This window comes from Microchirus variegatus (genome assembly GCF_963457635.1).
Source record: "Microchirus variegatus genome assembly, chromosome: 23".
Lineage (NCBI taxonomy): Eukaryota > Metazoa > Chordata > Actinopteri > Pleuronectiformes > Soleidae > Microchirus > Microchirus variegatus.
Window position 1 is genome coordinate 8,727,366 of NC_139824.1, and position 16,784 is coordinate 8,744,149.

Genomic DNA, 16,784 nt, shown 5'->3' on the forward strand with positions numbered 1-16,784 from the left:
CTTACGGCAATCAAAAGAGCATAAATCTTCTTGCGAAATAAGAGAATCAATCTCCACTGCTGTGAAAATAGGCAGCAGCCAGGAGGGCAGTGAAGTACAAGCCAACTATTAAAACATGCATATCAAGCAGCGAAACGGAGGGAACTCTAGAAGCTACAGCCATGAGGCAGAAGCCCGAGTTAGACTGAAGACTCACTCATCGAACGCATCGCCACGTGCACACAGGCACTCAGACACACACACACACACAATCTTGTTTGCCTTTTATTTGTTCCATTAGAAAAAGCTTTTTCTCCCACCGAGGAGAGGCAGCAATCACGAAACCACTGGCAGACGGAAGGCATCCATTTAAATGACTGCAAGCTGAAAGCAAGTCCACTGTTGTCAAGGCAGCAACACATCCGTTAAATCACCTGGCCCCATTAAAGAATCAATTACAGTGGCGCTTTCCCTGGAAGCATCCGTTCTACCTTAGAAATCGTTTTGGACAAGCGAGTACGCCGCTCCTCACACAAACTTCTTTCTGCTGCCGGACCAAATACATTTCCTGCATTTCACAGAGGTGATGATGTGAAAATGTTATCTGATCACAAGGAACGGAGACACGCGTGTGGCAGCGTCAGTGGGCGCTGAGGCACCGTTACCTTTGGTTGCGGTGGGCGGCCAGTGGCCAGTCGCTGCAGCTGTTCTGAGGTATGGCTGCAGGAGAGGAGATCTGAGCAGCAAGCTGTGCGGCCCAGTCTCTTCATCAGAGAGGAGATGAAGCTGCAGCCACAGCCACACATCGACTTGCTCATTAGTAGCCTGGCTATTCTCTGGGCTTAGAGGTCGTGTGAGGAGGTAAAAAAAAAAGAAAAAAAAAGGAGGACAGAAAAAAGAATGGCTGCAAGCAGCAGCCACTTCCTGGATTTCCTAAGCCGTCCTCAAAGCTAATGGCTCTTCTGAGATGTATTCCACGTGGTGTAGCGGATCCACAGGTTTTCCGTGAGTAAAGTCTGTTTGGTTTTAACTACGGTCAACATAACAGTGATCCTGATGCTCACATTAATCCACAGTAAGGGCACTTGAGATGGAAAGAACAGTTTATCGGTCCTTTATCCTGGTGATTGCTTCCCACTTACTCCACTCCCTCAGCTGTACTTCGGTCTCTGAACAGACAGACGCCTCCTCCTCCGTTGGCTTCTCCTTTTGCCAAACCTTCTTCCATGAACAGAAAACAGCTTCTTCTGATCTTGCAAAACAACACACCGGAGTCAGCATCCACTTCTCGTCTCCCACAATTCCCTCGGTTTCTGTCCACTCCCTCCACTGCCTTCGGCTGCTGTGCAATGAGGATGCTATCCCCGTCAAAGCTACTGTCACCACTGTGCTCCCCCCCCCACCCACCCACCCACCCACCCCACACTCTCACACACAAAACCACTGCCGCGACTAGCAGCTCCACTCAGTCCGAGACTCTCTAACTTGCCGATGACAGTTCATTCCTCATCTGAAATACAGTTTTACCGTAAATTGAGCAGTTACTTAGTTACAGAATTACTTAGCCACTCTAATCACCAGCAAGACTGATATGGGTCGGGATACAGAGGAGGGTTCAAAATAAGCTATACAGAGACACTGAAAGACACTTGTGATTATAATGTCGCTGCACTCAGATAAACCGGAAACTTAAAAACCAGGGATCGGTCAATACTCACGCTAAATTTGAGGAAACATAACTGTGATTGTTACGATTGCAATTTGACTTGCTTCTATTATGCTAATGAAAAATGGTGGATTTGATGAAGATATGAATGGTTTCCCTGTGTCACATTTTCTAATTTGCATAGCACACAGAACAATTCACAATACGACTATATTAAATGAAGCCTTTGAAATTGCGCCAAATGCGTTGTTTTCGAACTGTAATTTCAATGTGAATCGTTGAACTGAACTCAATACCGCATTTTCGCCCAATTACAAATCGGTCCCCAATTTCCAATACAGTGATTCTGACCAGTATTGTACCAGCTCAACCCCTAATTAAAAACACTGAAAATCCTCACAGTATGATTGAGGGACACTGAAAAGGCAAGTACAAATAAATGCTGGAGAAAATCTGCAGTTAATAGGCACCATAGAAACGACATATTAATGAGGTTTGTTAAATAAAGCAGACGAAGCAATGAAAACTTCATTCCGCACACAAGTGAGAATTATCTGAGCCGATGAAGGCAGAGAGATAGTGTTAGCAGCAAAGCAAAGACAAAGCTGACAAAGACTGAAAATGGGCCCTCTGTTAGAGGAACAGCAGCAGACTCCTATTAATAGCACTCAAACAAAACAGTGTCAAATGACAGATCAAAATCATTTCCCCCCCCCATTACCATGCCAATACAAAGACAATGAAAAACTGCTAATGGATGCTGCTGCAAAAATACAAACACTAACCAGCAAGAATGACAGACTCCTAGCATCATATTATGATTCCAATTCCTAAACCGTATTTACATGGTAAAACTTGAGTTTTTAGCTGGCATGGTCGCCGTCTCTCAAGCCAACATGGACTTTCTGCTCTCATCATTTTTCCTTCATTCTTTCCTCCATTCACTGAACAAGCACCGGCCAAAACACCACACACACAATAAGCCACGTCCAGCACCTCCATCCATCCCTTGTCGCATCTTACTGCAAGCACCATTAGATCTCTGAGAAATGGCATGTCTCATGCTTACTGGCTTACCGTCGATATTAGATACAGAGGCAGTTCAATATCTAATTTTATTGATTCCAGTAGAATCATTAGTAAACACGAGACTTAACCATGATATGATCTTGTAGAATAATACTTAACAGTATGCCAATGGATACACAGGATTACTTACTCAACATGATTCTCAGGCAAGTTTTAGAAGTATGAAAGCCAGTATGAAAGCCACGGCTCCCACGGTAAATTTAAAGGGCTTAATACCATATATTATGGCAGTTCATCGTTATTTGTTGACCAACAAACTGTACATATAAAGACTGGTTCAATATGTGTCTTTTTTCATTCATTGGTATTGGCTCATTATTATTTATTCATCGTCCATTTCTTACAAATTATGCATTTACACGGCACACGGCTGTGTTCACAGTATGGTCAGGGTTAAATGATGAAACGCAATCTGCTCTAAAATAATCATCTGCCATTAGCCTCTTTTTCGGGTGAATATTACAGGAGCGACAAGAACTATTATTGTTCCATCAGATTATCCGGGTGAGGTGCCTCACGCTTTGGTGTGCAGCTGAGACCGCCTGCCAAGTGCATTCAACTTGAAAGGAGGCAGAAAGGATAATGATGAAGCACTCGAAGCTGCTCTCTGTGCTCACTCACCGGTACGTCTTTGTGCAGCTGATAGGAACGCTACTAAATGTGACACCACACTGAGATTCATTGCGACAGAAGATTGTCATGAAATGCCAGGCTGCTATCTGCCTCGAACAAACAGCAAATCAGGAGAGAAGATAAGCACAACAAATACAGACGCTTGGATCTACAATCATCACAAGGTATAAAAGGAAAATGTAAAGGTATCACACTAAAATGTGGACGGACATCTGCATAAAGAATATTCTTATTTTGTCTTTACATACACAGCAATGAAGCACAAAACAGTGGCAATTGATCCTAAGAGGGAATTATAATGAAATTATCATCACACGGTATAGTTTTGTTCTATTCTTGGCTGAGACAAAAAGACAGTTCAGGGTGAAAGGCCTCCCTGTTCATTATTTATGAATATTGCTTTTCACTGTGTCAGCTCACTGCTTCAGTATTGATCCATAAAGCTGAGAGTCACTGTAACATAGCTGGGGGTTTCAAAGGAAGCCATCGGTTACACAAAGCAGCCATCATGACCATCAAACCACAGTGCGACAGCTATGATGACTTTTGTATTTTATGAAATAGTTATTTTGTAGGATGGATGGATGAATAAATAAGACGTTCTACATTCTGCAATGTACACACAACATACGTTCATTGATCAATACTGTGTGTGTGTGTGTGCACGCTCTATCGGAATATGTGTTTTCTATGAGGAAAAATCAAGGACTGGAGGAAATTATTGATGAAGTGCAGAAGGTAAAGTCAATTTTAAGCTATTACCATGGTTTCTCAGTGCCATGATTTACTTCGTTATCGGCTAAACTAAACATTTTTTTAAATCTCACTGTAGATTTAAAGGCGCCATATGTAAAAATGTGCCCAAAAACGGTTACTACACTCAAATTCAAAATACCGAGGACTTTTAGGTTTTGTTTTCTCCCCCATTGTAGCTCAGATGTAACTGGCAACCCGTGGTTGCTCGGCAGCTGAGACTCTGACTGTAATGATTGGTAGACGGCGGTAGGTGGCGCCACATGCCAAAACATAAACATGATTTGCGGTCCTCAAAATATTTTTTTAATGCTAATATTTTGTCTGTACTGTTGTTGTTGGTGAGTTCAGTTTGTTATATGAACATTATTCCTGAGTCTCTGTGACATAAGGAGGAATTTACAGCCAGTTGCTTTAGATTTATTACATAATGCACCTTTAAAAGGCTATGAATGCATGATGCAATTTGAAAATAAAAATGTCTCGAAGGTTATAAAGTAAATGCAACTTGTGTTCTTAGAACTTAAAAAGGTCCACAAAGTTGGCAAATATCTCAGTATTTGGGTTTTATTTAACTGTAATGTCACAGAAACACTGTGCTGGCAACAGGCAACAAGGCTGAAAACAAACTTAATCTAGAACATCAAGCCTTAAAATGTATTTACTCCAACATCACAAACATTTAAATCAGGACCTGAAAAAATGCAAGAATACACAAAAGAAACAAACCTCGTGTATAAAAATGTCACCACCACAACAACAAAAACCTTGATAAGAATAATAACTGGCAAATGAACAAATAATATCCAGCATGCCCACACACCATACAGTATGACTGATCTCCTCTGACTAGTCTGCACTCTAGTGGGCAAAGACTGAAAACTCATGCAGGATCTTTCCATCTCCAATGGGCTCTTCATTAAATTTGTCACATCACAGAAAATGCAAAGCATCAGCAGGTTTTTAATGTTTAATGTTTTGTAAGCCGATAAACTCAAATTTATAAAAGCCTAATTCATCTCATCTTATTATCTAACATAGATGTTAAAAGATGCAAGTAAGAGAAATCCCAGTGTTAAGACATCTAAAATATAACGCATAAAATGAATTAACAGAATTAATGTATGGAATTAAAAGGGTTACCATACTTCCTGTTTTTGCAAAATGGGGACAAAGTCTTACTTCCTGTTTTCATCAGGGTCTCCGAACATGAATGACAATTAACCACACCCATGAAAACATGACACCAATCCTCATATCAGCAGTAGCACCAATCTGCTGCTATTGTAACCAATAACAATTTTATAATACAACACAGAGGGACCTCGGCGCATAATGACAAAATCAAAAAAGTGAGCTCCAATTTTCAAACGCTTACATTTTACTGGAGCAGAATGAAAGCTGCTGTGTGTGTCAATCAATATCACAGCAAAACATTGACAGACTGGGGGGGGGGGGTCTCTAAAAGGGACATAGTGAATAAATATACTTTAACCACGTACAGAGCTGGTTAGATTACTGACCATCACTGACCTACTGTCAGTAGGTCATGCTTTATTTTATTTTTAGCCAATAAGGCCTCACAAAATGAACAACTGTTTCAAAGACGACACAGAAGCCAAATTCACTTATCAGCTACCGACTGTTTGCGAGAGTAATTTATGATTTGGACTCGAGGTCATGTCGGCACAAACTACAATGAGGTAGTCCAAGTTTGAAATAACAGTGCGACTGTAATCAAAGCTGTGTAAACTTTCTTCTGGACTTCTGCAATGTGCATAAGCAGCTCGTTCTCCACTTTACCACAACACGTGTATGTGTGTGTATGTGTGTGTGTGTGCTCTTCTCTGCAGCAGGCCCACGGCTGTTCTGAATTATTTACAAAGAATGAGTGGGTGAGAGGTGTGGGACTGATAAGCGAGTGACACAGTGGATAGTTAAATCTCAGTCCCTTTCACCAGCCTGCTTAGGAAGCAGTTTTACACTCAAATTTCAACTGACCTTTTCAAGAAATGATAGCGGTGCACTTCTTCTACAGGAATTTACCTTTGCATTAGGTCTATTATATGCCGAGAAAGGTCTACAAAAAAGGGAACGGACACAGTTTCTATACAACAGTTTTACAAATTGTGATCATTTGTATACATTTTTATACTGTGCTATACGTCATACAGCAAGCCCATACATCCTTTTCAAATTTATAAATCTGAGAAAAGGCAAAGTCTTGTGTCCACTGAGAGACAGGGTGACGGCAGTAAACATCAAATTCCAATAATTGATTCTTCAAGTCTTGAGCAAAAGGAAACATATCACTGGGATACAAATAAGGAAGTTGCACTTGGACGCCTGAATTATTTAAACTCAATATCAAATTTCCTTTATCGAGTCCCTCAGACCAGGGTAAGAGTTTGAGGTGGAAGACGGTTTTAACATTTTGACATTCGAGTGCCTGTCCACGCTTTAAAAATGCAGCAGCGAGCCAAGTAAGGTTCCGCTACGTGCTATCACTTTACCTTTAATTCAACGACGCGTGCCTAGTATGAATTATTCAGGATTTGCACCACACTCTTGGCTTTGACGAAGAATCACACCTTTACAGGAATGAACACTGTATAAACCACAAACACAGACGGTAGCAGTCATTTATGATAAGAAAAAAAAATCCAATTGTCTTATGCAGAACTGTGCCAAAAATGTATGTATCGAGTAAAAATGAGAGCGAAAATAAAAACAATCCTTACAAATGTCCACAAAGCCATATATCAGTCAGCTTATGCCACCACTATCCACGTGTCATTTCACTTCCACACAAAGTTCAGCGAATGGCCAACACACACCTCAGATACCACTGAATGAATTCCCCTCCTGTTTGTTCATAACAACGCGAACAACTTCCACTGTGTCTCCTGCGGAAGTGTGAAAGGTCCGCTTCCTGCCAGAGACGCTGACAATGAAACGCAGGGTGAGGCTTTCCGTTCATCCACCAATGCAATAATTCTCTTGTCCTTGATCTCTGTAGCACTTTTTCACCAATGTTCTCTTAGATGACACATGGTTTACACATCCTTAAAAAAGGAAGCTGAAGTCGATCAAGAACTCTAATGAGAAAAACATCACACTTTTTATAGCATAGATTTCCCCAGCTGTTTAACCTTTGCCCTGCTTTTTTTTCCTCGATGAAATTCAAACACCAGGAGTGAAATGTTAAAGGCCACATTTCTCTGTTTATTGATTCTCTGTATAATTAATCGGTTGCCTTGGAAAATAATAGTGCTGGAAACTAGGTTAACGCCTGATGCGTTTCCATGACGACTGACCGGAAAAAGACGCGCATGACGTCATGTTTACGTGACACGACACGCCCAGACACCTTTTACCGGTTAGCTCCGTTAGCTGCATTAGCTCCTTTTAGCGCTCCTACAGTCGAACTGGAGCGGTCTGTTTATTAAACGAAAACAGAAGCGCTTCAAATAACCAGCGTACCTGTGTACAGCGTATGTGTGCCTCTGTTTTTTTAAGTTTAGCGTTACATTTGAGACTCATTTTTAACAATCCGGAGTCGCGTAAACATGACGTCACATGCATCTTTTTCCGGTCAGTTGTCATGGAAACGCACCGCGTGTTAACGTTGACGCCGTTAACGCGCCCAGCACTAGAAACTAATTATGTGCCTTTGGTTTGTGCATTTGCATCATCTTCCAAAACATACAAGAAACTTCCAGTCTGCACCTTAATTTCACTAAAGTTTCTAAGAAGTAAAAACAGAAACATAAAATTCTTTGCAAGATTTCCAAAACATTTATTTCTTGTCATCATCTTGAAGTCTTATAAAGTAGCATTAAATACCACAGTTTCCTAAAGGTTATGATCTTCTTTATGCAGACTGATGTCATGATTGACAGGGAACACATTCACATTCACCTGATACCCAACATGTGGGGAAATGTGTTGCCAGGAAACAACTGGGTTCACACTTACATCCCGTCAGGCCGTCACAAAACAGCCAACATAAACCTGAGCCGTCATTGTGTGAACCTGTAATACGGCCTACACTTTGGATATGATACTTCACCAGGTTGCCGTTTAGTGGAGGAAATGTTTTTACCTCGTTTGTCTTGGGTTCGTTATCAGACAATACACAGTTCGTCAAACAAAATACGGCTCGTATGCAGAAGTGATACTATATAACCTGCCCTTTAAATAATAAACATGGCTGCAGCAAAGGAGAACCGAGAATGAGCCTAATAAGTGGCTGTTACTGTATACATGCGGCCGTCTGCTACATGGTTTAAAGCCATCTTTGCAAACATCACCAAAAACAACATCTTCGTTATCTACAAACAATGAAGACATCCTTGAGACATACATCATGCTATCCTTGCATGTAAACCAATGTGATAAGCTCTCAAAGGAGCACAAGCCACACACACACTCACACAACACACACACACAAGTTAATACGAATGCAGTGTTTACTTACAGTTCTCTCTGTCTGCCTTTGTTCAAGCCACAATTCGTCTTCTCCACTCCAGGTCCCACTCTAAGGGTCAATTCTTTCTGTGGACAAAGAGCAAGATAGAGCTGTCAGCGCAGCGATCGCAGAGGTCATCCAAGAGTTAACAAGCCATGGAACCGTCTGAAATACGAGAGGAGAAAGCTGGAGGGCCAGAGTCATGAGATAAGAACACTGGGATTTCACACTTTATCTCCCAATACCCGGACCCAACACGCCACTTATTCAATCGCCTTGCCAAAAGAACTACAACAGAACTATTCAACAACCTGGCACAACATACACCACCTGCATCAGCATGTAACAGTGAGTCAAGACCATAGATGTGTCACTTCCTCCTGTCTCGTCTGATGGGAAGGGAGCAGGAGGCAGCTGTACAGCTAAAAGGCATCAACAAAATGGTGCTTATTTGGAAAGTTTAATTCCAACTTTAATTAGAAAGGAAAGATAAACTATTTGGAACCAATGCATATTTTAAACACCTGGGCCACTGTAAAGCTCCTTCACATTCTATTTTTGTCACAAATGACATAAGAAAGGTAGGTAGCGTCTAGTAGGGTTATCAGGTTATCAAGTCATAACTAATTTATAATGACCTGTATAAATACCTAGAACCCATGTGTCGCTGTCGCCACTCCCCTGATACACCACAGACGTCACAGTTTAAAAATGTACGAACAGTACTTCTAGTGTTGGAATGTTCAAAACGTACAGCAGAGTAGGACAGAATAAACACTCCCTGAACAGAAAATAACCGAGAACAGAATTAGACATTTGCACACACAATTAGTGATAGTGACTTTGTGCATTTAACCCATCCTCATTACACACCAGTAACGAACACAACTACAAGCTGGGCACAGGATAAGTGTGCAACACATAACTGTGCTCAGGGATCAACAGGGGATTGGGTGCCTTGACCCATCCTGGGATTGAACCAGCAACCGTCCAGCCCAATTCCTTTCCTCTTGGCAATGGGCTGCCCAGGCCCAGGAGGAAGCTCCAGCAGCCAAAATATAATTATGTTAGATTGGTTCTACGTTAAACATGGAACCAATAGTCAAGGATAAGAGACCTCTTAATCTCTGAAATTTTGTGTTTCTGGCAAAACTTAAGTACAATATTACCCCTGTATGAGAACATGCGCTGAAGGCGCACAGACATCGCTGAAATACACATATTTATGACGAGTATGAGGCGAGGTTATTAGTGGATATTCTGTGCACATTATGTTTCTTCACCAAATCTGCTTACTACAGTGGCATATCTCTTTATGTACCATCTCTAAGATGTTGGCCTCTAAGTAGTGCCCCTTATGGATTATAAGGGGCACTACTTAAACTGGCGCTAAAATGCACAAATTACAGTTTAGTTCAGTTAATGTATGAATTCCACTTCACAATTATATTGAATATTAAATAAAATGTGAATCTCGCTTGCGTAAGATTTCCGACTTATTGTAGACAAAAGTGAACTAATGTGCTTAACCCTTTACAGGGCACTCATTAAAATACTTTGAAATTAAAAACGAGACCTTTTTCCTTGAATGAAGGTCATGTATGGTTCCTTGCCCATATACTGTACGCACAAGAATATAGAATAAAAACACAAATAAAGTGAAAGGAACATTATTTTAGAAGATTCTAGAACAGTGTTTCCCAATCCTGGTCCTGATGGACCACTGTCCTGCATGTTTTACATTTTTTCCAGCTGATTGTTGGTTTTTGAGATATTACCATATGACCGTACTTTTTGCCTTCTGGAACTGCACTTGAATGTAGTTTTGGGCGTTTCTAGAAGTTACCAAATACAGTTCTTTGCCCAGTAAAGGGTTAAACAAGTACACACTAAATACTGAGTTTTAAAGTCTGCTTGGATTTGCGATTAATTTAAATTAATCCATGCATTTACTTGTTGAAACCAAACGTATATAAATGTCAATATTAACGACTGCCCTGTCGGTCTATAACTCTCCGTTGCAATACTGATCAGGTCTCTCTTGAAAATGGCCTCAATTGAATCACCTGTGTAAACAGAAACAATTAAAAAGCACGCAAATCTCTGAGACTTAATTTCTGTACCTTAGGGTGCAATATGCCTTATAACAGGTCTTAAAATAGAAAAAAAGGGTGTTTTATAGCAAGAGACCGAGCTGTTGGTTTTAAGCAGCAAAAATAACGAGACCCACTGGATTCCCCCAGCAGCGTCGAGGAGCTGGCTTTGTGGAGAGAGTGAATAGGATTTCTTAGTTGACGTAAACAAAACTGGATATGCACATCGAGTTCTGGGAAACAGACAGATGCCCAAACACGGACCATCCAGCTGTTAGACATTTGATAACCGTGAGACAGAGCGATGGGGCGACAGATAGACAGATTCAAAACTAAAAACCCAACATGTCGTTTTTGAACAGTGTCCAAAGACGCTTATTTGACGGATGATGTTAAAGCTTCTGGTGGTGGTTTCCAAATATGGTGAAGAGATTTCCAAATGTTGATGACCAAGCTCATTTTAAAGAACTATACGCAAGACGCAACCAATTTCATCAGTGAAAGAAATGTTTAATATTCTGATAAAAGTATATACAGTAGCTAATTAAAGTAATAACAGTCTTTTGGATTTTACTGTAAATGAAAGAACCCTGAGGGTAAAACAAAATGAGGGCACTCTTGAAGGCAGATCCTGGAATTATTTAACGATTTCTATAATATGCCGTGTGATCATGGCATCTTTGGCTGGAATGTGAGAGGAAATAGTTTTGATGCTTTGCAAAAGAACTCCTCTCTTTCTCCTTATGTTTTAACTTGTTATCTAAGGAAAGAACACTGATGACTGCCTGTGCTCTCATACACTGTCCACCATCAGCCAAAACCCTAAAACCAGTCGTTTCCAACTACAATGTCGCCTAGTCAATGACCACCACAGTAAATTCCACTTTCTGTGAAAGAAAGTAGAAGTAATAATGAACTTCAGTTGAATAAGGGGAAGAATTATGTTTCTACAACACAATACTATCATTACTTACACCTTACTTTGATCCATGTCCTTGGGCACAAAAGAAATCCTCACAGGACTTAAAACAATATAATGGCTACTCAAGATGAAGAGATCCTTTAATCTTCACGTGGGAGGAATTCTCTTGGGTTGATGATCAGCCACTGGCTTTTAAACAGATGCCTGGTTGTAATACACGGTATAATGTATGTGATATAGAGGACTATAATGTTTCAGTGTCTTTCCCAAAAACATTACCTTAAAATAAGCTGTCGTTTAATATCATTATCAGGAGGAACAACCTCAAGAACTTTCTAGGAAATGTTAAGAATGTTTCCCAGAGGCCGATGTGAATCCAACAGTGGTTATGAATGCATGCAGCTTCAGACTGGGTCAGCGGTGTTTGGATGTGCTAAATAAAGATGTGGAGGAATGTCTTTCCTGGCCTCAGTTCAGTTTGAGGAACTCGGGTAAAAATACGAGCGGGCAGCAAATCTTCAGGGACCAAAATCAATGTCCTCATTGAGAAATTTGCTCATTTGAATAGGGAAGAAAAACAATCATATAATTGTGATAATGAGTTATTCAATTTGTCAGATTTTCCCAAATTATATGCCTTTAGATTTGGATTATTAAGAAGGAGAAAGCAGTGACAGTGGGTCTCACAAACTAACATGTTACCAAAAGTTAACCCAAGAGTTGTTTATTCTAGATTTTTTTAACTAAATCACAAGCAAAATATCTGACTAACAGATGGCTAATGTGGAAAAGTCAAATTTGAGGCATTTTCAATAGCATGTGAATGAAATAAGAGATTGTAGTCAAAGTCAAATGACCTGGGGGCCAATGAATGTCTAGCATGGTCAATAGGGGGCCGGCCTGCTTTCGGCAACTTTTCGATGTGTCTAGCTCATTTACAAAGGGTAAAAATCGCCAAAATGCAAAAAGGCCAACTGCCTGTTAAGTTGAGGCCATGGTCTTACCGCCAAGTTTCGGCAGTGGAAATCAATCTATGCCAAAATTCAAAAAAGCCGACTTCCTGTTGAGTATATAATATTCTGTCACCTCACTGGCAGCTGTGCCTCAGCTAAGCATTGTGTTTAAAAGACAGTGTGGTTGTGGGCCATTTCATTATAACATAATATTAATTGTGGGGGGGGGGGGGGGGCACATGTAATCGATTGGGGGGCCGCATATGGCCAGTGGGTCGGCAGTTTGACACCTGTGGTGTAGATAATTGATCTTCAACTGTTTTGAGGTCACTTTAAAATGTTATCATGGATCACCGCTTCCAGATAAAGGGGCTGCAGTGAGTTTTCCACAACAAACCCCATTCCTACTGATCAAAAAACCTGCTTAAACCAGGGTACCCAATCAGTTTCAGTGGGAAATTAACCCATTTCTTTTTCCTTTGTTTCTGGCAGAGATGGAAATCTGCATTTTAATGTCCTTCTATTAAATGATCAACTGAAGATGGATAATATAGTAACTCATCTAACAATGTCACCGAGCGCCACAGTGGTGGTGTGGTTTTTCTCTTTTGGTTTCCAGCACGCTCATAAAGTCACAAATTACGTTTTATTAGTGGGGTTGCATGTTTCTGCAAGTTCTCCCCGTGTGTGCATGGGCTTTCTCAGGCTTCCTCCCACAGTCCAAAAACATGCAATATGTAAATATGGGGATTAGGTGAATTGGTCACTCCAAATTGACCGTAGGTGCCAATGTGAGAGTGGATGGTTGTTTGTCTCTATGCGGCCCTGCGATGGACTGGCGAGCTGTCCAGGGTGTAACCCGCCTGTCGCCCTATGTCAGTTGAGATGGGCAACACCCCCCGCGACCCTCCAGTGGAGGATAAAGCAGTAGATGATGGATGGATGGTCCGTCTTTATGTGGATAAAGGCCTTACATCAGAGCATCCTGTGAGGTGTCGCAAGGGTCTTTAATTGCTGCTATAGGTGTGAACTTTGAGCCCAGTCTGGTTGACACTTTCTCACACAGCAGTGCAGAGTCTCATACACATTAATAAAACAGGCCCTGTCTCGTCACCTTGGACCCAGTGGTAATAAATGACACATTGGTCGTTTTTCAGCATTTTGTATATAGTTGGAGCAAATGAGAGAATCATTCAGTGTAATACACTTAGAAAATGTGATGTCATGGGTGGGGAAATGTGTCGGCTTCTGAATAAAACTATGCAGGTGTGGTGTACCGATGAAACGAAACTCCCTCATCTGACCACACACGATCACATTTGCTCATGTAGAGAATAATAACTTCCTTTCAATACGTAACTAACAATTCCAGATTTAAAGTCAGCCAACAGTTTGGGAGCAGCTGCAAACCAGCGAGCAGTACAGAGAGAGTGTGAAAGACGCTCCATAAATCACTGCTGGAATGTAGCCTCATTTCCTCTGTGACCCCACCTTCTCAACAGCTTCTTCCTCAAAGTCCTGGACCTTAACACACCAAGCAACCGGGACGAGACTGAACATCGCGATCACGACACAAGTTACAGCTGTGCGTCGAAAGCAAACTAACTCGCATCTCAGTCGCGCAGAGCAGGAATTACAAATAAAAAATGATGAAAGGACACAAAATAAGACAAATTGTTCATGTTTGGGAGGCATTACACTAGTTCAGTGCATTTTTTGCAACAAAGAAATGTCATTTCATGCCTTTCTAAACAATGTGCTCATTCTAAGTTTGAGATAAAGTCAGTGAGAATAGTGTGATAAGAGCAGGTGAATTTTGACATATGTACAGTTTAGGTGTATGTTAATATCCACCTGTTTTTATGCACCTTTTTTTTAATTTTGTCATAACACTCTTAAAGTAACTTACAGTCAATAAATGGCATTGTTTACTGTTGTACAATATATGCCTTTGTAACGTGCATTTGCTGGCAAACTGATGATAACCAGGTAACTCTGAAGCAGGAATTTTAATGTGCAAACAACCATGTCTTCAGACTGAATGCACTAGCCTGTGTTACAGCATTATATGCAAATATCATTATTTTTTTCTTTCTAAATATTAGAAATTAAAACTCTGAATGCGTTTTGAACCAAGTTTATATAATATATAGGCGACAAAAACGGTTGAAAGACTGCACACTACCAAAAATATCAACAAATTATTTTGTTCATTCATTCTTTAAAGTTGTACAGTATCATTTAAAGGCTACAAGGTTCTAATTCTGGCCTGGCTCTATAGCATAATGGATATAAAAAAGCAAGAGTTTTACTGAAGAACACAAAAAATGAACGAAAGCAAAACAAAAACATAGAAGGAGCCAAACCTGTCAGCCAAGGAACTGTGCAGGGGACAAGCTGGTGGTGTGGTACAGGGTATTATCTGCAGTCAGGCAGATTTTCCCCTCTGAAGTGAAGCTGATCCACAGGCAGTAAAAAAGGTAGAAGGTGGGAGGCTAGAGGAAATGTAGAGAAAGCAACAAAAGTGAGAAAACAACCCTGAGGGGCAATAGACAGAGAAACCAGGAACAGAGAAATAACCAAAATATGCCTGTTCACTTTCATCTCTTCAAGTAAAAAAAAAAAAGACACCTCAGACTCCTTCGACAGCAGTTTTTTTTAGAAGCAGAGCTAAAACGTTGGGGTCACAGCACGCACATAATTTTGTTTCCCTATTTTTACGTCTTGTTTAAAAGAGGCCAATTGTCCTTATAGGGAGTAATGAAGAGAGCATGTGGTGGCCATGTGGTGGAGAGTGATCAGCTGTATGGAGAGCATTTGTCCAAGAGGCGCGTTTGGATGGCAAAAGTGAGGAAAGTGAACTAACAGATTGTTTTGCCTCTCTCTCTGTGTTCAATGCAACTCTCTCAAGGATTATCCTCTCTAATAGACTTAAAGGCACTTTAACTGAGCTGCCAGCTGTCTGCATCCCTGACAGAAAGAAACACAGGTCAAGACCGAGGAAGGATATCCTACTATGACAATGCAGTGCATTCCTAGAACACTTACAATTCTTTAATGACACCTAAATGCTAAAGGGAAGTTACTACAAAATATGGATGAGATAAAATTAACACACGGAATAAATAAAAAAAATCAAACCGAAGCATCATAACCTAAGAATTAGAAATCTGGTCCAGATCTAGCTCTGAACCTGGCTTTGAATTGTTGGTTAAACAAAATGTTTTAAGCACATGGTATTTTCAAATTTTTTGAATTCCAAATGGTTTTATTTTTAGTTGCGCATAACAATGGCAAAGAAACCTAATTCAAATCATAAAAGCTATAATGTAGCACTTTGTTTCACCCTGCAATAAGAGATTGTGTAGGCAATCGCACTATGCAGTAAAAGGCATACAACAATGACCTCTGACTCAAGAAGCTGTAGATCTCACATTATTAATCAATACATGTATACAATACAGTACTAAAGAAAAGCCTCAACACTTCAACATTTCAATGAATAAAATGTACTGAATGCTCCAACAGTCAGATTTACAGAATGTTAAGACTTCTTTTTTTCTGAGAAATCACCAAAACAGTCTGCTGTTTTTAAGACCCTGTGGTGAATGGCCTAGTTCTCTGCCCTAGATCTTAGATCGGGCCCAAAAAAAATAAACTGTAATTACGAGTCTGAACCCGATTTAAACCCGACAATTTTTTAATACGTGAGCCGTAAATGTACACGTACGTCCACGGCGGGAGCTTGTTGTACCTGCTGCAACTGTCTAATTTACAACAGTAACAGAGCCGCTGTGATTCGTTTCCATGAAAGCATACGTTACTAATGACGATACGCTTCCTGGTTTTTAAATGATGCGTTCACGGCCACACCTTCACACAAGACGACGTGCTATAAAATACCACGTGCACACGACGAGGGAGAAAAAACACAAATGCTTGATCAAGGGCCCGGCCGAGTCGTTGGGTCGGGTCGGGCCTGGGTCAGGCTCGGGCAGAGAATCAAAACTCTACTCTGCCCCCACCTCTTCCCACTCACACACATGTGAGAGATCACACAGAGATCAAAAAGCAGTGGTGTCTTCTGATGTCGTTGATACAGTACTTTGGCAAGTTGCGTCTTTCCATTGGAGCCGCGTGGCGAAGGAAACAGCAGCAGTTGTGACCCAACATGCAGGGGTACACCCTGGACAGATCGCCAGTAAAATCACCTTCATGAGAAGCC

General features: G+C 40.8%; 1 protein-coding gene across 1 annotated transcript in view; it reads right to left on the reverse strand.

The window, feature by feature from the left end:
• fbxw7 (F-box and WD repeat domain containing 7) overlaps positions 1 to 8,677 on the reverse strand; it is an 87,952-nt gene extending 79,275 nt beyond the window's left edge. The window contains exon 1 of the mRNA XM_083909708.1: positions 8,601 to 8,677. The gene's annotated coding sequence lies outside the window, so the exon portion shown is untranslated. The remainder of the gene's footprint in view (positions 1 to 8,600) is intronic.
• Between the last annotated feature and the right edge of the window lie 8,107 nt (positions 8,678 to 16,784).